Consider the following 27,129-nt stretch of genomic DNA (forward strand, 5'->3'; position numbering starts at 1 on the left):
GTGACAATAAAATTGTTTATTTAGCACAGTTTTTATTTTTTACGATGTTCATCTGAGGGGTTAGGTCATGTGATATGTTTATAGAGCCAGTCGATACGGATGCGGCGATACCTAATATATCTACTCCCCCTTTATTTTTTACCAATTTTTTTTTACTTTATTTGGGGAAAATGACGTTTTGGGACTTCAACTTTTGGGGGTCTAATCCTTTACAATGCATTCCAATACTTCTGTATTGGAATGAATTGGCTGTATGAGTAATACTGTGTGTATTACTCATACAGCTTCCGGCCTGTGAGATTCAGGGGGCTGGATCTCACAGGCTCGGCACAGGAAGGCAGCGCGATGCCTTCCTTAGGCATCACACGGCCTTCCATGCCATCAGGTCCCCCCTACAGCCGCATGGGGACCCGATGACACCGCCGCCGCCCGCAACATGAAAAGCCGCAAACCGCAGGTCTGAATTGACCCCCCCCCCCCGCGCATTTAGCCAAGGTGCCTGCTCAATGATTTGAGCAGGCACCTTGTTCCGATCACGGCCCGCCGCCAGGCGGTGATCGGAAATACACAGGGCGTAGAGGTACGCCCTGTGTCCTTAAGTAAATACACAGGGCGTAGAGGTACGCCCTGTGTCCGGAAGAGGTTAAAGGAGTTTCCCAAGATTTTGATACTGATGACCTATCCTCACTTCAATGGGGCTGAGTGCGATACCAAGCACGGCCAATATATGTATGGCGCTGTGCTTGATGAGCACAGAGAAGGCCACGGCGCTCATAAGAGCGCCGGTGCCTTCTCAAACAGCTGATCGGTGGGGGTCCTAGATGTTGGACCCCCACAGATCAGATACTGATGACCTATCCTGAGGATAGGCAATCAGTATCAAAATCTCTTTAACTTTGTTTCATTGCTGGGTGCTGGATTCCTTCCCGTTCCCTATTATGCTAAAATTCTCCTCTTCCATACCAGTGCCATCATACTGTCAGCCCCAGTGTCCCTAAAAAACAGCTGTGGATTCCGGGCCAACCAGCTATATACCCAGGAGGGACCACTAAAGGGAAATTGCAGTATTGCGTTGTGGTTTTCCACAGTGGATCTCTGTTTTGACTCCCATATATGATGTCCATATGCCATGGCTGGATGTCACTAATACAAGAGATTCAGTTAAGGGGTCAAAGGGACAGTGAGAAATTAGTTTGCAAGGTGTTAACAGCACACTGAAAAAGATTTCATGTCTACGGCCAGCTTCAGATTCTGGTTCTTTTTCTGGTTCTTTGGCACTGCTTTTATGATGCAATGTTTTATTGTGACATCACAACAGATCATAGTCTATAGATATCCAAAAATGTTTTATCGTGTCCTCTATTGTTTGATTTACTCATGATGACATCACAGTTAAACACAGCCTATATATACATAATTGTTTATTCATGATGGTCGTTGTTGTGACATCACAATAGAATACAGCCTATAAATGCACACTTGTCTCTAAGGCCGATGCATTGCATCTTAAGACACCAAGTGATCTCTCAGTGCTACACATTGGCTGCAGTAGGCACTTGCAAAATTTTCCAAGGAAATATAGGGGCACATTTATTAAGATGGGCGTTTTAGATGCCGGTCTTAATAAGGCCCAGCACTGGTGGTGGATCCTCTACATAACCCTGGCCTCTACATAACTTCGGCGGATACACCGCCGCTTCTAAATGTAAGCGAGCTTCCTTGCTGTCTTGCATTTAGACTATTTTCTACGCCTAAAACAGGCGTCGAAAATGGTAAATGAAACAGGCCTAATGGCACTCCCCCTTGCCCGCCCATACAATGCCCACTTTTTTAGACCTGGCGTGAGCGGAGAAAAGTCACAGATGGCAATCTGTGATAGAAATATGTCTAATATAGGCGTATTTCTGTTTAATAAATGACCCCCATAACCTTCACACATTGTTGTGATACTGTTCACAGGGTAGTCCAGAGAGAACTGTGACTATTAACAAACTAATCATTACTTTAGCTTACGGAATAATCATCTGGATTTTATAGAAGAAATCTTAAGGCCCTTTTATATGGGCCGACTATTGGGGTGATTATTGAGAAAAAGTGTTTCTAGGAAAGATGGCGCTGATCACCCAATGAACAAGCAAACGCTCATTCATCATGTGAAAGCATCACTGACGAGATCACTTAAAGGACATCCGTCAGCAAATTTGTAGCTCTGCCATTGCTCCTAGAGGCTCATTTGCATATATCAAAACATAATTTTTCACAGCAATGTGGACACATATGAACATGGGACCAACACAGATGTCTTCAGCTTCCAAGTGCACATGTAACAGGTCGGGCAGTGTCATAGGTACAAATCTGCGGACAGATGCCCTTTAAATCATTGTTTCTGGGCAGCAGACCATTCTGTATAAACAGGGATCTGCTGCAAGAAAAAATGATTCTCTATGGGCACTAGCAATCACAGTAGCAGTCACTCGTCCCTATACAGAGGGATTGATTAATGCATGAAAATCCAGCTCTCACCTTCTCTGATGAGCAGGCAATTATCAGGAACAAACGGTTCATTCCCAATAACTTCATACTGTGTTGGCCCAAGTAAAGGGTCCTATTCGCCAGGAAGATATTATTTCATTAGCGAGCAGTGATTAAAGATTTAGTAAGTTGTTTGGGTTGAAAGACGTTCATTTAAACAAAACAATAATCCCTAACTAGTTTTTCGCTGTTTGCTGAAATCACTGCTCGTTCACCCCCGCAGCGTTTCCACTGCTAACGACTGGCAGATTTCTGATTAGACGAGGGGATTTGGTGGCGGCTAAGGATAATCTGTCAGGTTTGTCTGAACCACAGAAAGCGTTTGACTGCTGTATGCTATTACATGCGACAATTTCTGAAATGAGAACTATTAGGCCCCTTTCACATGAGCGTGACGGACAAGGTCCGGATGCGTTTAGGGTGCGTTCTGTGAAACTCGCACCATTTTGCAAGGCAGTTTAGTCAGTTTTTGTCTGCAATTGTGTTCAGTTGTTCAGTTTTTTCCACAATGCGTTTTGATGCGTTTTTCACGCGCGTGATAAATAACTGAAGGTTTACAAACAACATCTCTTAGCAACCATCAGTGAAAAACGCATCGCATCCGCACTTGTTTCCGGATGCAATGCGTTTTTCACTGAAGCCCTATTCACTTTTATGGGGCCAGGGCTGCGTGGAAAATGCACAATATAGAGCAACGCAGAACTGATGCATGGAAAAAAACAACGCTCATGTACACAGCCCTATTGAAATGAATGGGTCAGGATTCAGTGCGGGTGCTATGCGTTCACGTCACGCATTGCACCCGCGCTGAAAATTTGCTCGGGTAAAAGGGGCCTTATACCAGAATTCACTCCATCTAATTATTCCGCGATTCCTGACTGCAATTGGGTACCTCATGTGAAAGAGGCCTAAGATATACAAATTTGTACAGTCAATAGTAAATAGTGCTAAAAGATAAGGTCGCTAAGACTGCAGCACCCTTCAGCCTGTTATATCGCCACTGGCTGGTGATGACGTGCACAGTATTGTATGGGTTTATCAACAGTTAAACAGCAACTGATATGGTGTTCCTTCCCTGTGCTGGCATCAGCCTCAGGGAACAAACTGCGCATGCACGAGATTACGGCGCTTCAACTCTGTGACGTCAGGGGAGCAAGGAGGAGATTCGGAGGATGCAGGGGCGGTGCTGGGCTCCTTCACAGTGGGCGTGGCTGGGCTCCGTTTTTTTTGACTGAATAAAAGCACTCAGAGCTATGGGCAATGTATATTGTGGACGTGCTAGTGGTGATCCCTTTAACATTTCATAAACCTGTATGAATGAGAGCATCCCTTTAATAGCCATTCCCCAATAAAGCGTTTCTATAAGAGTGCTGCCACAAGCTGCGGCTGCGTTTTACAACAACGTACCTGCATTTATGCTGCATTCGCTTCCGGCAAAGGGGGGGGGGGAAGCAAATCACAGACAGCAAAATCTAATTGCATTAATCACAAAATAGATGTACATGAAGGTAATTTAAAGGGGTTCTCTGGGCTTTTAATACTGATGACCTATCCTCAGGATAGGTCATCAGTATCAGATCCGCGGGGGTCCGACACGTCTATGGCAAAGCAGCAGCAAGAAGAGAGAGACGGGAGACGGCATGTGTCAGATCTGATATTGATGACCTATCCTGAGGATAGATCATCAATATTAAAAGTTCGGAGAACCCTTTTAAGGCCCCATTCACACGCCTGCCATTTCGTTCAGCATTTTGCGGAACGGAATTGCGAACCCATTCATTTCTATGGGGCCGCACGATGTGTGGCCCGGCTCTGGAAATGCGGACCCGCACTTCCGGGTCCGCATTTCTGTTCCCGAAAAAAATAGAACATGTCCTATTCTTGTCCGCAAATTGCGGACAAGAATAGGCATATTCTATTAGTGCCGGCGATGTGCGGTCCGCAAAATGCAGGAACGCACATTGCCGTGTCCGTGTTTGACCTGTGGTGACGTCACTCCGGTCCTCACATGATCCATCACCATGGTAAAAGATCATGTGATGGATCATGTGATGACCGAAGTGACATCACCACAGGTCCTTTACCTGTAATGAATGCTCACCACAGGTCCTGTTCAGCAAAGAAGACAGAAGCGATGCCGGGCAGCGCGATCAAGTGGACTAAGGTGAGTTAAATTATTATTATTATTTTTTTAACCCCTCCAGCGATGTTTTACTATGCATTCTGTATTCAGAATGCTATTATTTTCCCATATAACCATGTTATAAGGGAAAATAATAATGATCGGGTCTCCATCCCGATCATCTCCTAGCAACCGTGCATGAAAATCGCACCGCATCCGCACTTTCTTGTGGATGCTTTCGATTTTCACGCAACCATATTCACTTCTATGGGGCCTGCGTTGCGTGAAAAATGCAGAATATAGAGCATGCTGCGATTTTCACGCAACGTACAAGTGATGCGTGAAAATCACAGCTCATGTGAACAGCCCCATAGAAATGAATGGGTCGGTATTCAGTGCGGGTGCAATGCGTTCAACTCACGCATCGCCTCCGCGCGGAATACTCGCCCATGTGAAAGGGGCCATAGGAACAGAACAATAAAAATGACAGCAGTGATGACACTAACGGCGCCCAAAGGGTCACATTTACCATCATGAAGTCCATCAGCTTGCCAACCTGGTGTCCATCATAATATGATGAGGAGGATGATGATGAGAGGAGCAACCATTAAAAATCTTTCCCAAGACACTGTCACCTGTGCACTTGAGAGATCAGTTCTCGGCCATCATTATCATAACAGGACGGGAGCAATTTTTTTCATCATTCACCGGCCATTAGAAAGCTTTGGGCAAATACTCTTTTTTTTTCTGAAGTTCACTTTTGGTAAATTTAGGACGATAAGTTAGTCGATCCTCTCGTAATGTGCGGGGACTGGTGAGTACGCAAATTGATGATTTTGCAAACTCAACTAAATAATTCACTAAACATAACTGATAATCCAGAATAAAGAATATAACATCCAATAACTCATAGATTGTAAGCTCTTGCGAGCAGGGTCCTCATTCCTCTTGTCTGTTGCTATGTTATTTATGACTGTTTGTACATGAACCCCTGAACTGTAAAGCGCTGCGGAATATGTTGGCGCTATATAAATAAAGATTATAATAATTACAGTACTTTTCAATTCACTGGAATGTAGATCTGCGCTGGAGCGCGAGTGTAAGGCCTCTTTCACACAGCCGTTGTTTTTTTTCCGTTTACTGGCGTTTTTTTGCGTTCCGTATATGGACCGTATACGGAACTATTTATTTCAATGGTTCCGCAAAATGCATTCCATTTCCGTTTTTCCATTCCGTTCAAAGATAGAACATGTCCTATTATAGCCTGCAAATTACGTTCCGTGGCTCTATTCAAGTCAATGGGTCCGCAAATAAAACGCAACACATACGGAAATGCATCCGTATGTCTTCCGTATCCATTCCGTTTCTGCGGAACCATCTATTCAAAATGTTATGCCCAGCTTAATTTTTCCTATGAAATAACTGTATACTGTATATGCCATACAGAAAAACGGAACGTAAAAACGGAACAGAAACGGAAACAAAAAACGGAACAACGCATCCGTTAAAAACGGACTGCAAAACACTGAAAAAGCCATACGGTCGTGTGAAAGAGGCCTAAAGGGTTAATAATTCACCTACTAAAGACTGTCTCTGATGCAGAAAAGTTTTGTGCTCAAGAATTCATTTTAAACCACAGGAAAGAAAAACCTCCAAAAACGCAATAACGATAATGATGGGTGGCTTGTTATGCAGGGCAGGGCAGTCTTTGGACACTTAAAGGGTTAAAATTTTCTGCATAGCGTTTAGTCCAATTCTGAAAAAAATGCAAAGAGAAACTTACTGTGTGCTGTCCGCTCCACGGAGAGAAATGAAGTGAGTGACAGGCAAGCAGCGTTACTGTATGACAGAGTAATCAGCATCATCACCGCCCCCTGTTGGAAAATGGTGGGAACTGTAACAGCAGTCCGGATGGGAAGGCTCAGTAATACTATGCATCCTTGAAGAGTAAAGTGGCGGAAACCCTTGTTACTGATGAAAAAAAAGAAATTTACTATACAATCTTTTCACAAATATTACCAATTTGTATGCATTAACACCTTAGTGACCATCCAGTTTTGGACCTTAGGGACCAAGCTATTTTATTTTATTTTTATATTTTTTTCCTCCTTGCTATAGCTTTTTTTTCATGTTTCCGTCTATGTAGCATATGAGGGCTTGTTTTTTGCGGGACATGTTGTTTTTTTAATGCTACCATTATGGCGTACATATAACTTACTGATTAAGGCTACATGCACGCGACCATATGTGTTTTGCAGTCCGCAAATTGCGGATCTGCCAAAAAAAAAAACGGATGACATCCATATGCCATCCATTGTTTTTTGCGGATCCGTTGTAACAATGCCTATGGGTACTTTCACACTGGCGTTTCTGGGTCCGCTTGTGATATCCGTTTCAGGGCTCTCACAAGCAGCCCAAAACGGATCAGTTCAGCCCCAATGCATTCTGAATGGATAAGGATCCGTTCAGAATACATAAATTTGGCTGCGTTTGGTCTCCGTTGCGTTTTTTAGACTGTCACTAAAACACAGCTTGCAGCGTTTTGGTGACCATCTGACTATGTGGAGCCTAACGGATCCGTCTAGACTTACAATGTAAGTCAATGCGGACGGATCCGTTTTTCACTGACACAATATGGTGCAATTGAAAACGGATCCGTCCCCCATTGACTTTCAATGTAAGTCAAGACGGATCTGTTTTGACTTAGACTTTTTTTTTTATAAATAATGAAAACGGATCCGTTATTAATGTATACAAGCGTTTGCATTATTCGTGCGGATCCGTCTGTGCAGATACAAGACGGATCCGCACAAAACGCGAGTGTGAAAGTAGCCTAAAACGGACAAGAATAGGACATGTTCTATTTTTTTTTGCGGGGCTACGGAACGGACATACTGATAGCACACAGTGTGCTGTCCGCATTTTTTGCGGACCCATTGAAATGAATGGGTCTGCATCCTATCCGCAAAAAAAACAGAACAGCAACGGAAACAAACAACGTTCATGTGCATGTAGCCTTAGGCTACTTTCACACTTGCGGTAGCCTTTTCCAGCAGGCTGTTCTGGCGGGGGAACAGCCTGCCGGATCCGTGCTACCATTAGTCCACCGTGCCGCCGGAAATCCGCTCCGGCCCCATTCACTATAATGGGGGCGGGCCGGTGGTCCGACCGCGGGACGGCAAACATGCCGAGAGTTGGCCGGACAAAAACAACAACATTCTGCGTTTTTTGTCCAGCAGCCTCTCGGCTTGTTTGCCGTGCTGCAGCCGGACCTCTGGCCTGCCCCCATTATAGTGATTTGGGCACATTAAAAACCCTTTTTAAAAAAAAGAAAAAAAAAGAAAATGTTTTTGCATCACCACATCCCAAGACACATAACTTTTTACATTTTTCTTTCTCTAGAACTCTGTGAGAGCTTGATTTTTGCAGAAGTACATTTGGGGGTAATTTTGGGGTAAATAACACATTTTTTTATGGAGGTCACCGTGCAGAATAAATGACATGATAATTGTGTAGTGCAGGTTGTTACAGACGCAGCGATACCAAATTTTTAGTGGAGGGGATTTTATTTTTGCAATGTTTCCATTGAAAAGCATTTTTTCAATGGAAAAAGGTGTATTTTTTTAATGTCCTAAATTAGCTGCAGCGTGATATGATGTCACAAAAGCCATAGAAAGTCATTAAAAAATCAAGTAAAAGTTTCTTGCAACTGTTTACTTAAAGGGGTTGTCCAGGATTTTAATATTGATGGCCTATTCTCTATAGGCTGAAACTGTGAACTAAAGTAAAAGACTGCATGAATATAATGGCATTTTTAACAAGCCCCCCCACCCAAAAAAAAAAAAGAAAGAAAAAGGGAAGCCTTAAAGCTTAAAGCTGTTCACCTTCGGAATTCCTTTCTGCCAGCCCCCCATGTTGCTGGATCAGCAGAGGGAAGCATACTTACCTTCTCACCGTTGCTGGGTTACGGCTCCTTTGGTCCCCTGGTTCTTGTTTGATGGGGGTCACGTGGCCACTGTGTAGTAGCATAGGTGGCGAGGGAACAGCCGGAGCCAGAACCCAGTCGCGGGGAGCAGATAAGTATGCATCCCTCTGCAGGTCCAGCAACGTGGGAGAATGGGGGGAGGGGTCTGGCAAAAAGGCCCCTGAAGGTTATCAGCCCCTTTAATCAGGTACGGCTCTGTTACACATCAAGGTCAGGTACTACGTTTAGATAAGAATACGTGAACAGCACACATATTTAGCTGTATAGGTTTACCAGGGCGACTTGGGTGCACGTTAGGTGGCGTTCAGACATGGAGCCATACAAAAATAAAACGTATAAAAAAATGTTTCATTTTGTTTTTATTGTATTGAAGTTCATTTAGGAATATAGTGTAAGCCATGTACCGGGGTGAGCTCCCCAGGATACAGCGAAGTTACGAACGAGGAAAACAACCCCACCACCAGCTTTTGCCAAAACAGAATTTTACTTAAACGTGGTAATGAACACAACCACAAATGCTGGGAACACACAATAAATTGACATACACCCAGCCCGAAGGCTGAGACCCTTGTGCTGCACAGCATGGCGCCCTCCGATGGATGCAGGAGGAAAGCGTGATAATTTACCTACTGTCGGACATGACTAAACCGCCACACCTTACCTGTTATTACCCTAAAAAACAAGAATAACTGTATGGGAGTGTGGTTCGGGCTAGCCTGCGGTGCAGCACAACAGCTTACAAACTTACAAAGCTCTACAGAATTCCCCCTCCCATAACTGGTCCTGTAGCACGTGCCTGAGTATTCCTTCTGAGCAAAACGCCAGCCTGGCTTGCGTTTGTGGGAAGTTTATCAGCTTTCCAGTGTGAAATGTCACTTTAAGTTATGGAGTCCTTGCAATGAACAGTAGTAACACTTGTGGCCCGACACAAACAGAGACTCTATCTAACTAACTACAGGCCTAGTCTCAGTCTCTAGGCGCCAACACTGTGGTGAGGTGCGTGCACGATCTTACCGACCTGGGTCTGCTCTGCCTCCTCCGAACGGAACAAATGCCTCTCCAACAAGCATGCAGTGCCGCAGTGTATGTAGCTTTGCTCCTCAGCTCTTATCAGCGTTCCTGGAAGCAATCATCGTTCCTCTGGACAGGATCAGGGTCTTGGATTCCATCAGCTTCACTTAGCTGCCGCTCTGGTCACTGAGGTAGGCTCCCACACCTGCATGCCGTCGGATCCTCTGCTCACACAGTTCCTCAGTCTCAGCTCCCTCTAAGATGGCTTCTCTCTTTCTCTTCCTCTCCAGGCTTTGTGTAATCCCACCTCTCATGAATATGGACATATATGCAGTCTGTAGCTGTGTTTAGGAAACAGCGACATCTTGTGGCCAAACAGCAGAATGTCAGTCCAGATTATTTAATTTAATCTACTGTACACAAACAGTGTTCAGACAAGGAGAGCCGTTTCCCCATGTCACAATAGTAAATATAATAAAAAATATAACCCGGTGCACTGCGCTTTAAGATACAGAGAAAGGAGCCCAATACGAAACCTGCCCCCTGTTTACGTTATTCTCCCGTCGAGTACTTTCAGAATAACGTCATGCTCCTCTGGATTTAATGAGATTCTGTCACTGCTGTTTTGGATTAACATACTCAACACAACTAGAATTCCCTTTTATTTCCTGCCCTTGTTTATACAAAGAGGAAGCAAGTTACATAATGTATCGAACAATATTTGATAAATGAGACCCTGCCTGACAAAAGCACATTCCACCAGAAGAATAAGAATGTGTGCACACAGGAGATGACCCGAGCCACGGGGAAATGGAGTCTGAAGTATTTGGCTGCAACTCCACCTAAAATACAAATGGTAGCAAATTCCTTAGTGTAATTTACATGTTAACCAAGGTCTGCTGCACTGTATGTACATTAAATGTGCATCATGATACCTGCGGCCTTCAGAGGAATTCCATGAACAAAAGCTTTAAGGTGTACAGTCACCTTTATAAAAAATTAACTTTTAGGACCAAATCCCCTGAATAGTAATGGAGGTTAAATTATAAAATGCTGGCTACCTGTGTCCGCCACCAGGGGAAGTTTAATTGCTCACCATATGCTGATTTATTGCATAGGTCTGTGGTGGCAAACCTGTGGCACTCAGAGCCCTCTCTGTGGGCACCCACACCCTGGAAAAAGTCTATGGTGTACCAATATGCCTTAGACTTTTCCTGACATTCATCAGCGCAGGGCGCACTATGAACGGCACAAGCAGTACATTGTATGCAGGCAGGCTATTAGAGCTAAATGATAAAGTACGTGGATGATATACAGTTGTGTTCAAAATAATAGCAGTGTGTTTAAAATAATAGCAGTGAATAAAGCTCAAAATTCTTCTAATAGCTTTTATTTCCTTACACACAAATGCATTGGGAACACTACACATTCTATTCCAAATCAAAACATGAAGAAAAATATATCAAATTTGTGTGAAAAGTGAATATTAGACTGTTCAAAATTTTTTAGCAGTGTTTGTATTCTTCTTTACAAACTCAAACATTCACTGTATAAACTGAACAATGTTTGAAGATTTTGCTTTCCTTTGAATCACTTAATATTTAGTTGTATAACCGCTGTTTCTGAGAACTGCTGGACATCTGTGTTGTACCCGACAATGGAGTCAACCACCTTCTGGCCCCTGTGAGCAGGTATTCCAGCCCAGGAGGATTGGACTACATTCCACAGTTCTTCTCTATTTCTTGGTTTTGATTCAGAAACTGCATTTTTTATGTCGCCCCACAAGTTTTCTATTGGATTTAGATCCGGGGATTGGGCTGGCCACTCCATAACCTCAATCTTGTTGGTCTGGAACCAAGATGTTGCCCGTTTACTGATGTGTTTGGGGTCGTTGTCTTGTTGGAACACCTATTTCAAGGGCATTTCCTCTTCAGCATAAGGCAGCATGACCTCTTCCAGTATTCTGATGTATTCAAACTGATCCATGATCCCTGTCCTGCGATAAATAGGCCCAACACCATAGTATGAGAGACATCCCCATATCATGATGCTTGTGTCACCATGCTTCACTGTCTTCACAGTGTACTGTGGCTGAATTCAGTGTTTGGGGGTCATCTGACAAACTGTCTCCGGCCACTAGACCCAAAAAGAACAATCTTACTTTCTTCAGTCCACAAAATGTCTCTTTAGGCCGGTCAATGTGCTCTCTGGCAAATTGTAACCTCTTCAGCACATGTGTTTTTTTCAACAGTGAGACTTTGCAGGGGCTTCTTGCAGATAGCTTGGCTTCACATAGGCGTCTTCTAATTGTAACAGTACTTACAGGCAGGGGCGTACATAGAAATCATGGGGGCCCATAGCAAAACTCAGAATTGGGCCCCCCTCCCCCTCCACCCCCTTGCAATAAAAAATAGAATTATTGTAGCTGATCCGTTGGGGTGTGGGGTTTAATCTGATATTGATGAGAAAAAAAGCTTGTGAAATGTTTTTTTGTCTTTTTTTTACTGTTAATAAAATTGTATGTGTATTATCTTTAGTGCACCCCCCAATACTTAAAAAAATTGTACCCCCTCGCAGTAGTATTGCCCTCATTGCACAACCTTCACAGTAGTTTTGTACAGATGTGTGCCCCCTCAAAGTAGTTATGCCCACATTGTGCCCTCTCTGTGCCCCTTTCACAGTTGTAATGCCCTCATTTTGCCCCCTTTATAGTAACGTTCCCCATTGTGCCCCCTTCACAGTAATAATACCCATTGTGCCCCCTTCATAGTAATAATCCCGATTGTGCCCCCTTCATTGTAATAATCCCCATTGTGCCCCCTTCATAGTAATAATGCCCAATGTGCCCCCTTCAAAGTAATAATGCCTTCTGTGCCCCCTTCATTGTAGTAATGCACTCTGGCTCTGTGCACCCTCAATAGTAGAAATGCCCATTGTGTCCCCTTCACATTAGTAATGCCCTCTGTTCCCCCTCCATAGTAGTAATGCCCTCTGTGCCCCCTCCATAGTAATAAAGCCCTCTGTGCCCCCTCCATAGTAATAAAGACCTCTGTGCCCCCTCCATAGTAATAAAGCCCTCTGTGCCCCCTCCATAGTAATAAAGACCTCTGTGCCCCCTCCATAGTAATAAAGCCCTCTGTGCCCCCTCCATAGTAATAAAGCCCTCTGTGCCCCCTCCATAGTAATAAAGCCCTATGTGCCCCCTCCATAGTAATAAAGACCTCTGTGCCCCCTCCATAGTAATGAAAAAATAAAACACAGTATCTACTCACCTTGTCCCGTTCCTGAAGCTCACATACCTCTCTTCCCTGCAGGCACAGATCGCCCTGCAGCACTGTGTGGGCGGAGCATATGCAGATTTCTGGGCTGCAGGCTCCACCCACACATGCTGGCAGTGCGATCTGTGTCTCCAGGCTGAATGGTGGAGCGGGGAGAAGTCTTCCTGCTTCACCATTCAGGGCGCCACCAGCATGAAGGAGGGGAGGAGCGCGGGGAACTGAGCGGTGAGTGACAGGACCGCAGCTTTCAGTGCTCCAGCAATGAGCGCTTCCATCTGTATTGATGGAAGTGCTCATTGCTTCTGGCACCCCCCTGAGAGCTGGCACCTGGGGCGGACCTCCCCCCCTTACACTGGCAGGGGGCTTCAGGAGGAGTACTCAGGAGGGCTGGCATTTATCTGTCCAGCATCTGTATGTGGCGTGTATTCAGGTCAGAAAGGGGGCGGGGCCATTCAACCTGGCCGGGCCCCTGAAGCTCACGGGCCCCATAGCAACTGCGTGGTCTGCCGCTATTGACGGTACGCTACTGCTCACAGGTAACTTTAGACCTTCTTTGATCTTCCTGGAGCTGATTGTTGGCTGAATCTTTGCCATGTTGGCTATTCTTCTATGCATTTGAATGGTAGTTTTTCGCTTTGTCCCACATCTTTCCGGTTTTGGTTTCCATTTTAAAGCATTTGCGATCATTTTAGCCGAGCAGCCTATCATTTTCTGCACTTCTTTATATGTTTTCCCCTCTCCAATCAACTTTTGAATCAAGGTACACTTTCTTCTGAACAATGTCTGGAATGACTCCTGTTCCTCAGAATTTCAGAGAAAAATGCACTGTAACCAGCATGTACAACAGTTGCTGCCTTGCATCCTTCCTTAAATAAGGGCTATAATTGCCACCTCTTTTTCAAAAAATGAATGACCTCACTAATTGAACATGCCCCTTTCAATTAGTGATTCAATTACACAGAATCAGCAGCATGCATGTCATGACTGTTGGGTCTGTTGGATTTCTATTACTCTACTACACCTGCTAGTAAATTATTTGCCATGTAGAAATATCATTTCTACTAAAAACAGTGATTAATCAGGTTAGTGATGTCTGACTGCTATTATTTTGAACACAACTGTACTATATTAGATTGTTGTATTCAGGGTAAATTGCCGTGTTGGCACTTTTGCAATAAATATGTGGGTTTTGGGTTGCAGTTTAGGCACTCATTCTGTAAAAGGTTTGCCATCACTGGTATGGGTCAATGTAAAAACAGTATGCATTAATCTCCTGACCGCCCTCTAGTGGTAAACACAATTTTATCCTTTACCCTTTAACTCAATGTCTACTTAGGTGATTTGGAACTCTATATAGAACGAAAAACATTTTATAGATATATTTGGATGTATATTTGAGTTGCAGTTGGTTTGCACCTGTGGTGAATAAAAGCAGGTCCACCACCCTTTGCCACATTTGGAGTTGATGCCTCTTTTTTGAAAAGTGAATATATTTTTTATTATTTAGACTAAAAATCCAAAATGGTATTTGAGGTGGACATTCTCTGCAAAGGCTTTCTGTAATTACTGTGTGACATGTTTGTACAGTACTGTACTGTACATCTAGATAGGACAGGATCATACTGACCACCAGGGTGCCATAGGATTTTTTGATGTGCCCTGGCACAGTACAACAATTAGCCCAGAGTACTGCAGAGGAAAATCCCATTTGATGTTGACTGGGTCAATTATATTCCACTAGAATCTAATTTGTATGGGTTAATTCATAAACAGATCTTATTGAATAGTGATGTCCTGACTTAGCAACATTATCATCATCATAAAGAGGCATAAAAGATAAGGCAATCTACTACTACCTTGTGTGTCCATAGAAACACATGGATACCAAACAAGACATTACTTGTTTGCACACTCTGAAGCAACAGGTGTGTTATGTTGACTATAGATATAATATAAATATATGTTTGCAAATCATCTGAGTAAGGTTCTTAAGTCCCTGAATAAAGAGAAGGGTCACATGTTTACTAGCTGCTCAAAGAAAAGGCCATCAGGTTCTAGGGGAGGCAAGAGATCTTCATCTAAGAGGTTCAGCAGACCTTCTCATGCCCCTGAAAAGATTTATAATGATAGACCAGAAGGTAATAAGAACTCTTCTTCCACCAACATCAAGAATGAATTTTGATTCCGGGCCTTAGACTGCAGCATTTTCCCAACCTAGCAGGAATCCACAACAGGTCTATGGATCCAAAGAACTATTTGTTCAGGTTACTGTCTAGAGTTTGCCAATACTCCAACATCAAGATTCATGATAAACTCGAAAAAGAAACATAAGGTTTCTATTCTACTGAATTAATTCTTCAAAAAGGTGCTCTATAAATTGTGCCACTTAACTTCCAAAGACAGGGTTTCTATTCACATGCATTTACCATACACAAGCCAGACAACAAATGGTGACTTATTATAGACCTCAATCCTTAGATTGGTAGTGGCAATTCAAGAGGGGTATTTCATAGCAAAACTCAATCTAAAGGGTGCGTGCTTACACATGTCTATCCACATAGATCAAAGAAAGTTCTTGTGAGCTGTACATACCAAGAATGGTCTTGTTCGCTTCCTACAGTTTAGCCAGAGACGGCTGCCTTTCTCTGGACCAGGGATATCTTCATAATACCCTATCTTTATGACTGGTTCATCAAAGAGGCCTCAAGGGAGATGCTGATGGACCACATCTATCTAACCAGAAGTTGCCTTCATAACCAAGGATTTCTAATACATTTTCAGAAGTCAGAGTTCTCTCCTGTGACATCCCTGAAGTTTATAGGCATTCTCCTGGATTTAAGGGCTATTAGACTTTTCTTGCTAAAGACAGAAAGTGTATAATAATCTTGCCTATCAAGGTTGAATCCACTGACATCCATGAGATCTCTCATGAAGACTTAACCCTAACTTTTTCAATAGATGCAATCCCTTGGGCCGAAGCCCACCTCACACCATCACATGCTTTTCCTCTCAAAGCTTGGGACAAGGATCTCTGTCAAGTCCTTCTTCACGCTACCATGAGAGGGGATCTGAGGTGGTAGCCGCCAGACCACAAACTATCCCAGGGGAAGTCCTCTGCCCTCCATTGTCAGTTATTACTGACTAACAATGCCTCAACCAGCTAGGGTGTGGTTTTGCAGGATCAATGGGTCCAGGGAACATGGCCCCAAGGAAAGAGGAGGTTATTGGAAATGTATGGCTGGGCATCCTTTATATTCAGGATCTCCTACTCAATGCCCCTATCATATCTTTACCTCAACAAATGGGGGTGGGGGTGGGGGAGTGCCATTTTGGAAATGGAGTGCACCCTGATCATGCAATGGTGAGAGAATCATGTCACCAACATATCTGCAAGACACATAAGGTGAATAGACAACTCCTCAGCAGATCTTCTGAACAGGCAATCTGTCCTTCCGGAAGAATGGAAGTTCATTTCAGAAGTTTTTCATGCCTTCCTCAAAAAAATGGGGCCTACCTGGAGAACTTTTTCATGCCTTCATCAAAAAAAATGGGGCCAAACTGGAGAACTTCTGATCTCTCAGGATGGACCAGCCGCTTGGATGCCTTCTATTACAGCATTTTAGACAAGAGTATTGGCATCTACCTCTCATAAAAGATCTTTTACAGAATGTATAATTTGACCGAGCCTTCTCCACAACCACCAGAAGGCACAGAGATTGAGAGGTCAAGAATAGTTATTTTGAGATTACTGAAATAAGATGTATCTACTCATCTGCCCTCCCATAGTCCAATCACTAATAAAGTGTAAGAGAGAGCATGGAGAATGAACTCCGACTGAAGTAAAATGAGGAATAAGATGTCTGAGAATGCTGACCATCCTGATGGCTTATTGTTTCTTCAGCAGGGATTTGAGGCTGGCCCTGAGATCATCGCGCTTTGTGTACCTTTGATAGTAGTATATGCCTTTAATTTGATGGACTTTAATTTTCCGAATGACATCAGACACCGTCACCCGGGCAACCAAAGTAAACATTGTGTTGCAGAATAAATATTCAGGACGGTTAACGGTTCTGGGATGTCTAGAGAATAATGGACTATCAAGACATAAACTGCTATAGCTACAGTAATGGTTATATGCAAAATATTCTAAAGTTATATATTTTTTTAACAATGAAAAGCCTATACTTTTTGGTATTTATAAAGCACTATTTTACTATGTATATCAATATTCAAATTAAAGGGAACCTGACATCTTGGGTATGCAGATTGCCCTTAGTACCTTATTCATATGCTTATGGAGCTCTGGAATTAGTACCTTTTCCGTTATTTTAATTAGTAAATGCGCTGAAAATGAATTTTTGATCTTCCTCCCACCGTATGGAAATAAGTCCATTCAAGTCAAGGAGGCCTTTGTTTTACTCTTCCAAGTCACTGTTTCCTCATTTTTGAAACCTGATTGACGGAGCCTGCGTGAGACCTAGTGAAAGTCGGGGATGATGTTCCCTGCCTGATGGAACATCAATCAAGATCAGGGGGCAGACTGGCCATAGACCCTACAGGGAAATTTTCAGATGGGCTGATGCCCTCCTCACGGGTATATAACAATCCAATGTTCTCAGCATTAATTAATGCTAGGAGCATCAAGTACTTATGCACCTGGCCAGCAGCTGCAGGTGCCCTCTTGAATTCAACTGTATCGAGGACGTCAGTATCATGTGCTGCACTCTGATATTTGATTCTGCTGAGGCAGCATTTTGTGCTGCACTGTGGTATTTGGTTCTGCAGGGGCGGTATCTTGTGCTGCACTATGATGTTGCCACCCCTCCTACTTCTGCTACCCCTGTCTACTTCTGTTGTCCCTGCCTACTTCTGTTGCCTGCCTTCAGTCAATCAGAACCCGCCTACAACATGGGGCCATTTTTAGCTTTTTTTTTTTACCAGGGCCACTTTGAGTTCCCAGTTTGCACATGATCAAGATAAAGGAGGCGAGCAGGGAAACCTTGACTCGGAGAACTAAAACACAGGCCTTCTTGACTTGAACTGAATTATTTCAATATGGCAGGAAAAAGATTAAAAGTGCATTTTCAGCACATTTACTAGTTAAAATACTGCTAAAACTAAATCCAAACTTCTATAAGCGCATAAATAAGGTAAAATTGCATATCCGAGATATCAGGTTCGCTTTAAAACATCAGAAACACAAATGGGTAATTTCATATTCTCTATTTAACCCAGGGTTCCAGGGTCTGCAATGTTTGTATCCAGTACTCCTTCTGGGGTATTGCACAAACTCAATACTTGGTATGTCAATTGGAAGATTGTATGTTTGTGGAAATGATGAAGAATGAGGAGAAGCAAGTTAATTCTACATATCGTAGATTTATGTTTTATTATGTGGTTTCTTACATGTTTGATCGCTTACCAAACATACAAGAGACCAATGATGGCCCGTTCGCCGTGTTCGCCTGCGAACACATGCGGGCTGCCATATTAAATCACAAGTCCGGCGATGCACAGGTAAGTCCTTACCTGTGCCTGCGCCATGAGCCGGTCTGAAACAAATGCGGTCACCGGTAGCAGGCAGTTCCGAGAACAGCCCGATGAAGGCCCCCGGTGGCTGTTCTCGGAACTGCCTGCTCCCGGTGACAGCATTTGTTTCAGACCGTCTCGCGGCGCAGGCACAGGTAAGGACTTACCTGTGCATCGCCGGACTTGTGATTTAAGATGGCAGCCCGCATGTGTTCGCGGGAGAACACGGCGAATTGGCCATCACAACAAGTGACCACAAGGGCATTTGATGATATAGATGACATTTGTAGACTCCATATAAAGGAAACTTCCTGGTGGGCCAATGCCTCGTAGGCCGTCTTAGTCTTCCTACACAAAGATCTGATGCATACAGCATTAACTAAGGCTGGGAGCGTCAGGTACCTATGTAACCAGCTGGTGGCTGTAGGTGCCCTGCTGAATTCAAGCATATCGCCATCCTGAGGACAGCAGTACAGTTAAATTCTGTGGTAGGACATGGGAGCTGATGGCTCCTTGTCTCACTGTTCATCCTCATAGACCACATGCCAAAAGCTTGCAACTCTGTAGAATGGCGCAGGCAGTCGCAAAGTGATGACATCATAGCAACCATATGCATAGGTCTAGGTGGCTGTGATGACATCACGACCACATATGCCAGGGCGAAGACGTCTATGTAGTCAAACTCACCTGTTAGCCTCATTCTACTTCATCAGTATGTTCACAGCGATACCACATTTATATTGTTTTTTTTTCTAATACTTAAAGGGAGTCTGTCACCAGCATTTCACTTTTTTAACCCTTCCCACAGCTCCCTAGCATGCTTACAGTTAATAAAAACGTTACCTCTGGCATCAATCCTGGACTTATAGAACCCTCAAAAACGATCTTTATAAGATATGCAAATGAAGGCTCGCAAGTGCCCACGGCGGCGTTACTCTCTTAGGTGCCCTGCTTGCTCAGCCTTCTCATTGCGTCCCCCCGCCCCTTCCTACCCTCTGCCCGCCCATCCTTTCCCTCTGATCGCTTTTGTACTAACTTGTTATGCTGCCGATATCCCGCGCTGGCGCACTCATTCCTTTGGCCGGCGCATGCGCACTGCGATGCCCATTCCTTGTACGGCATCACAGTAACTATTGCGCATGCGCCGGCTAACGTCGCCGATTTTCGCGTCGTTAGCCGGCGCATGCGCAATAGTTACTGTGATGCCGTACAAGGAATGGGCATCGCAGTGCGCATGCGCCGGCCAAAGGAATGAGTGCGCCGGCGCGGGATATCGGCAGCATAACAAGTTAGTACAAAAGCGATCAGAGGGAAAGGATGGGCGGGCAGAGGGTAGGAAGGGGCGGGGGGACGCAATGAGAAGGCTGAGCAAGCAGGGCACCTAAGAGAGTAACGCCGCCGTGGGCACTTGCGAGACCTCATTTGCATATCTTATAAAGATCGTTTTTGAGGGTTCTATAAGTCCAGGATTGATGCCAGAGGTAACGTTTTTATTAACTGTAAGCATGCTAGGGAGCTGTGGGAAGGGTTAAAAAAGTGAAATGCTGGTGACAGACTCCCTTTAAAGGGAGAGCCTGGAAACTATAGGCCGGTAAGTTTAACATCTGTTGTGGGTAAACTGTTTGAAGGTTTTCTGAGAGATGCTATCTTAGAGCATCTTAACGGAAATAAGCAAATAACGCCATATCTGCATGGCTTTGTGAGGGATCGGTCATGTCAAACTAATTTAATCAGTTTCTATGAGGAGGTAAGTTCTAGACTTGACAGCGGCGAATCAATGGATGTCGTGTATCTGGACTTCTCCAAAGCATTTGACACTGTACCACATAAAAGGTTAGTATATAAAATGAGAATGCTCGGACTGGGAGAAAACGTCTGTAAGTGGGTAAGTAACTGGCTCAATGATAGAAAACAGAGGGTGGTTATTAACGGTACACACTCAGATTGGGTCACTGTCACTAGTGGGGTACCTCAGGGGTCAGTATTGGGCCCTATTCTCTTCAATATATTTATTAATGATCTTGTAGAAGGCTTGCATAGTAAAATATCAATTTTCGCAGATGACACTAAACTGTGTAAAGTAATTAACACTGAAGAGGACAGTATACTACTACAGAGGGATCTGGATAGATTGGAGGCTTGGGCAGAGAAGTGGCAGATGAGGTTTAACACTGACAAATGTAAAGTTATGCACATGGGAAGGAATAATGCAAGTCACCCGTACATACTAAATGGTAAAACACTCGGTAACACTGACATGGAAAAGGATCTAGGAATTTTAATAAACAGCAAACTAAGCTGCAAAAACCAGTGTCAGGCCGCTGCTGCCAAGGCCAATAAGATAATGGGTTGCATCAAAAGGGGCATAGATGCCCGTGATAAGAACATAGTCCTACCACTTTACAAATCATTAGTCAGACCACACATGGAGTACTGTGTACAGTTCTGGGCTCCTGTGAACAAGGCAGACATAGCAGAGCTGGAGAGGGTCCAGAGGAGGGCAACTAAAGTAATAACTGGAATGGGGCAACTACAGTACCCTGAAAGATTATCAAAATTAGGGTTATTCACATTAGAAAAAAGACGACTAAGGGGAGATCTAATTACTATGTATAAATATATCAGGGGTCAGTACAGAGATCTATCCCATCATCTATTTATCCCCAGGACTGTGACTGTGACGAGGGGACATCCTCTGCGTCTGGAGGAAAGAAGGTTTGTACACAAACATAGAAGAGGATTCTTTACGGTAAGAGCAGTGAGACTATGGAACTCTCTGCCTGAGGAGGTGGTGATGGTGAGTACAATAAAGGAATTCAAGACGGGCCTGGATGTATTTCTGGAGTGTAATAATATTACAGGCTATAGCTACTAGAGAGGGGTCGTTGATCCAGGGAGTTATTCTGATGCCTGATTGGAGTCGGGAAGGAATTTTTTATTCCCCTAAAGTGAGGAAATTGGCTTCTACCTCACAGGTTTTTTTTGCCTTCCTCTGAATCAACTTGCAGGATAAGAGGCCGAACTTGATGGACAAATGTCTTTTTTCAGCCTTATGTACTATGTCACTATGTTACTACTATGTTACTATGAGTTATCCTGGAAAAGAAAATGATGAGTTATCCTCAGGACAGGTCATCATTTTCACATCAACAGGGGTCCGAGTCCAAGCATCCCCGCCGTTCAGCTTTTTTAGGGAGTCACTGCGCTCACCAAAGCTCTGGCGAGCGATGTGGGCTCCTTGCAGCTTTCCAAACACAGCGCTGTACAGTGGCAGTGCTGGGTATTGCAGCTCAGCCTCATTGACTTGAATAGGGCTGAGCTGCAAATAAGCCGTGTGACCGATGTACAGTAATGTCACTGGCCTAGGAAGAGGCTGAGGCTCTGAAGGCCTCTTCTAATGATCGGCGGGGGGTCCCGGGTGTCAGAACCCTGCATATCTGATATTTATGACTTATCCTCGGGATAGGTCATAAGTATCTTTTCCTGGATAACCCCTTTAAAAAAAAAAAAAAAGGATTTGTTCTTTGCACCAAGATATTCTTCGCCGTGTCCTTTGTTTAGTAATCTCTAGTGAGAAATAAATGTTACTCACTCATTAGAAGCGCTGGTTGCACTTTCAATCTCTTTATTCCTTTTTATATTTCTTGGCTTTCATGCCTCTTTTTTCTTGAGAACGCTGAGCTGATTTTTATCCCATACTGCGCAAAATTTCAGGGGTCACGCCCCCTTACTCATGCATGACATGTGATCATTAGAATTAATTACCATTGCAGCCAATGGTACCTTTAATACGTTCCTTTGGAGCGCTGCCACAAGCAGGGCTCCATAGGAACTATTGCTGTGGTAGCCTTGGATCCTTCAGAGGGACCACAATGAACAAATGGCTCCCCCAATCACTGCACACACAATTGAGCACAGAATCTGAGGGGTTAAATATCTGTGATTGGCATTATCGCCGATCACAGACATTAGCCCTGGGTATCTGATGTTTGAAACAGCAGAAACCCAGTGGCTATGGCACCCGCTGCGCTTTGCAATTTTTAAAGAATGGAATTCCACCGTACATGTAGAATTTTTTTATATGGTCACTTGACAAGCATACAACGGTATTACATGGGGCATTACAGTATTACCGTTCTATTGTTGTGACAGTCCCCCTATTCCAATCAGTAGGAGTCAATATGATAAGATGCTGCAACACAGGATATTAGGAATTTATTACTGGACCAACGCTCTACAGAGAAAAGACAGCACTGCGCTGGGTGAGCTCTGCTTGATATCTCTTTTATAGAGTGGGAGGGACAGACATTCATACTGCCTAGTGTAGGCGAAATTCCAATTCATGGGATCATTCTGTACATCTTGATACTGTTCATATTATTGCTCATTGTCCTAAATTTCTGATTGTGTTACATCTTTCGCAACCTCTAAATTTTTCAAAATGGATAAACCTGAGTTCCATTCCGCCGCTTATCCGAGCTAATAGCACGCAAGTCTTGTCTTTGAAACCTCACACATCCATTTGCAAAATACTTTTTGACACATTCGTCTTAAAGGGTTATCCCATAACTGTTGTAAAAAATTTAAATCAGACAACATATAGTACATGACAATCTCTTTCTAACAAAGCTAGAACCAGCCCTGTACCTCACATGGATCCAGAGATCTCCACGTTCATTGCTCTGCTAGACTTATATCAAGCTGGCAGCTCAGGGGGAGTGTCCTTTCTGCTGCAGCTCAGGAGGCGTGTCCATGCTCTTCCTATCACAGCTCAGGGGGCGTGTCTTTTCTGCTGCAGCTCTCTCCCTTTCACAACTCAGGAGGCAGTGGAAGGATGAAACTGGGCATGTGCGGCCATCTCAGTGAGCAGGTCAGAGAAATAAGAATAAAAATAAACAGCAGGTGGCACTATACAGATACATTTTATTGAATAACTCAGTGGCTATGCAAAATTTTTAATTACATGCAACTACAAAAGTATTCAGATCCAGGTGCTGGTTTGAAAACTGTAAAATATTTTTCATGGGAAAACACCTTTAAAAGGAGTTTGTCACCACCTCTTTCCATTTTAAACTGTTCCTGGTGCCCTGTAAAATTATTTTCCATATCTTCTTTGCCACTCATCACAAAAATGCTTGTGCACGGACTCATTATACTCTGGCTTGCAGCACCCTTTTCTGCAGCCTACTAAACTGTACTATGGAGGAGCCAGGGGTGCACCTGGCTTTTCTGCTGCCTGAGGCGAAAACCGAAATGGTGCCCCCCCCCCCTGCCCCCCTCTTGCCCCAACCTGGTGCTGCCTTAGGCGATTGCCTCACCTGACCTCATTGGTGGTGCACCCGTGGGGGGAGCGAATCAATTCTGCATCTGTGAGGGACTGTTCCTCTACAGTTGATTCCCCACCCAGCCGATAGATTGACAAGGCCACACAAATTCGTTGATAGACTGCTCATGCGCTGCTACTTGCAGTAACGGCGCATACACAAGATTGTTAGAGACCATGAGATGTGGGAACGCTCCCTAACAAGTGTAAGATTCGTTCAGTTGAACAAATTGAATCATACAAATCGATTCGCTCATCCCTAACCTGCATCACTCCAGTCTTTCCACAGCTCTGCTACACCCCACACCTGCATTTTACAGTTCCTCCATTGGTCACACAAAGACTAGCCTTCAAAATGGTTAAATTAACATGCAAGGGAAATGATGTCCGAAAGTTTATTGGTTACTATGGGCAACAATGGGTAGATTTTGGAAGCTCCCGCTCCATATAATGGTTAATTGTTCACACATACTAAGCACTTCCGTAATTAGCATCCTGCATTTCACATTACATCAGTCTAAAAGTATTGAGAAAATATTTCTCCAAATAAGAACATGTCTCTTCATAAATCCCTCCCAAGATTTCATCAGAATTTACTTTGTGTCATAACAAAATTTGGAACTGTTAAACAGACGGAATGAGACGTTTGGCCGATGCCCAAGCAGGAGCAAGCAATGCGGCAGTCGAGATGTGATCAAAGGATTCACTGTACCGTAGCTGCCGCTCATCACAAATCAAGCATGATTAAGATATTCAATACAGAAGATTTGCATAACTCAGGAGAGAGTTGCTATAGTCTAATGCGGAAGCCTGCTTTATGAATAACCATGGCGTGGGTATAGAGAAGACTTCCGTTCACTGGAGAAGCAGCTGCAGATACATCATCTACAGAAGAAGGGTCCATGTAAAATGTGCTCCCTCTCAGCTTGTCCCATCTGGATATTGCTCTGCTCTAAGGTCTCATGCACAAGACCTTCTTTTTCACCCATGCGCTATCTGCATTTTTTTTGCCAATATCACGCTGACCCGTTCATTTCTATGGGGCAATGCACACATCCATGCTTTTTGTGGATCCATGCGGCCGTTCCACAAATTCTAGAACATGTCCTATTCTTGTCCATATTGTGTATAAGAATTGTCCTTTCTATCGATGACAGTGAGAAAAATGAGTAGCTGTTGTTTGTGGACTGAAATACGGACATGGCTGTGTGCATGAAGCCTAAGGCCCTTTTCACGCGGGCGAGAATTCCGCGCGGGTGCAATGCGTGAGATGAAAGCATTGCACCCGCACTAAATCCGGACCCATTCACTTCAATGGGGCTGTGCAGATGAGCGGTTCATTTTCACACATCACTTGTACGTTGCTTGAAAATCGCAGCATGTTCTATATTCTGCGTTTTTCAAGCAACGCAGGCCCCATAGAAATGAATGTCGCAAGCAAGTGCGGGTGCAGTGCGATTTTCACGCATGATTGCTAGGAGATGATAGGGATGAGCAACCCCATTAAAGTCTAATCACTGTATTATTTTCCCTTAGAACATGGTTATAAAGGAAAATAATAGCTTTCCTAATACAGAATGCTTGCTAATATGTGCCTTGAGGGGTTAAAAAAAAGATACAAAATTAACTCATCTCATCCACTTGTTCGCGCAGCCGGTATCGTCTTATTTCATCATATTTCAGGACCTGCAAAAGGACCTTTGATAAGGTAATCGCGCTCACCACGTGGTGAGCACAGTGACGTCAGCGCAGGTCCTGCTGAATGAAGATAGAAGATCGCATTGCACACGCGCAGAAAAAACTGAACATCGGAACGCAATTGCAGTCAAAACTGACTTCAATTGCGTGCCTACTCGCGCTTTTCCCACAATGCACACGCGATGCATCCAGAGCAAATCCGTGTGAAAGAGGCCTAACTGATGACCTGCAGGAACTATAGCTGAAACTTCCAGAAATTATCTTCATCAGGGGTAGATTGGCCATAGACCTTACAGGGAAATTTTCCAGTGGGCCAATGCCCAAGGGGGCCACCTGGGCCCTCCTTACGACCGGCCAGTGGATGTTTTTGTGGATGTATTTTGTAATGGTATTGTTAGCCTGCCTTCCGTCAATTTGGACCCAACTACAAAACGAGGCCATTTTTAGTATGTTTCCCAGGGCCTCTTTTAATTCCCAGACCGCTCCTGCTCTTCATGATCGGCTCATTTGGATCCAGATTATAAGTAAAGCAAAAGGATCACAGAGTTCCTTTAAGTGATTCTCATACACTGACAGCAGCAAGATATAGGCATTTATAAAGCTACTAGCAGAAGGACCCGGCTTTGCACGGGTATATTTCATCTATTTCATTTTATGTTTCTGTGTGTCGTAAAAAGATATCAACAATTTCCCCCATAGCAGTGACCTCTACAGAACCCGCCCCTTTAAAAATGACCTCCACAATGCCCGCCCCTTTAACAGTGATATCCACAGTGCCTGCCCCTTTAACAGTGACCTCCATAGTGACCGACCCTTTAACAGTGACCTCCACAGTGCCTGCCCCTTTAACAGTGACCTCCACAGTGCCCGTCCCTTTAACAGTGACCGCATCTTTAACAGTGACCTCCACAGTGCCCGCCCCTTTAACATTGACCACCCCTTTAACAGTGACCTTCATAGTTGCTGCCCCTTTAACAGTGACCTTCACAGTGCCCTCCCCTTGAACAGTGACTTCCACAGTGCCTGCCCCTTTAACAGTGAACTCCACAGTGCCCGCCCCTCTAACATTGACTACCCCTTTTAAAAGTGACTTTCATAGTGTTTGCCCCTTTAACAGTGACCTTCACAGTGCCCGTCCCTTTAACAGTGACCTGAACAGTGCCTGCCCCTTTAACAGTGACCTCCACAGTGTCCATCCCTTTAACAGTGACCTCCACAATGCCCGCCCCTTTAACAGTGACCTCAACAGTGCCCGCCCTTTTAACATTGACCACCCCTTTAACAGTGACCTTCATAGTGGCATCCCCTTTAACAGTAACCTTCACAGTGTCCTCCCCTTGAACAGTCACTTCCACAGTGCCCGCCCCTTTAACAGTGACCTCCACATGCCCGCCCCTTTAACATTGACCACCCCTTTAACAGTCAGCTTCATAGTGGCCACCCCTTTAACAATGAACTCCACAGTACCGCTCCTTTAACAGTGACTTCCACAGTGCCCGCCCCTTTGAACAGTGACCTCCGCACTGCCTTCCGCTTTAACAGTGACCTCCACAGGGCCCGCCCCTTTAATAGTGACCTCCACAGTGCCCACCCCTTTACAGTGACCTCCACAGTGTTTGCCCCTTTAACATTGAAAACCCCTTTAACAGTG

This window comes from Bufo bufo, chromosome 8, assembly GCF_905171765.1.
Source record: "Bufo bufo chromosome 8, aBufBuf1.1, whole genome shotgun sequence".
Classification (NCBI taxonomy): Eukaryota; Metazoa; Chordata; class Amphibia; order Anura; family Bufonidae; genus Bufo; species Bufo bufo.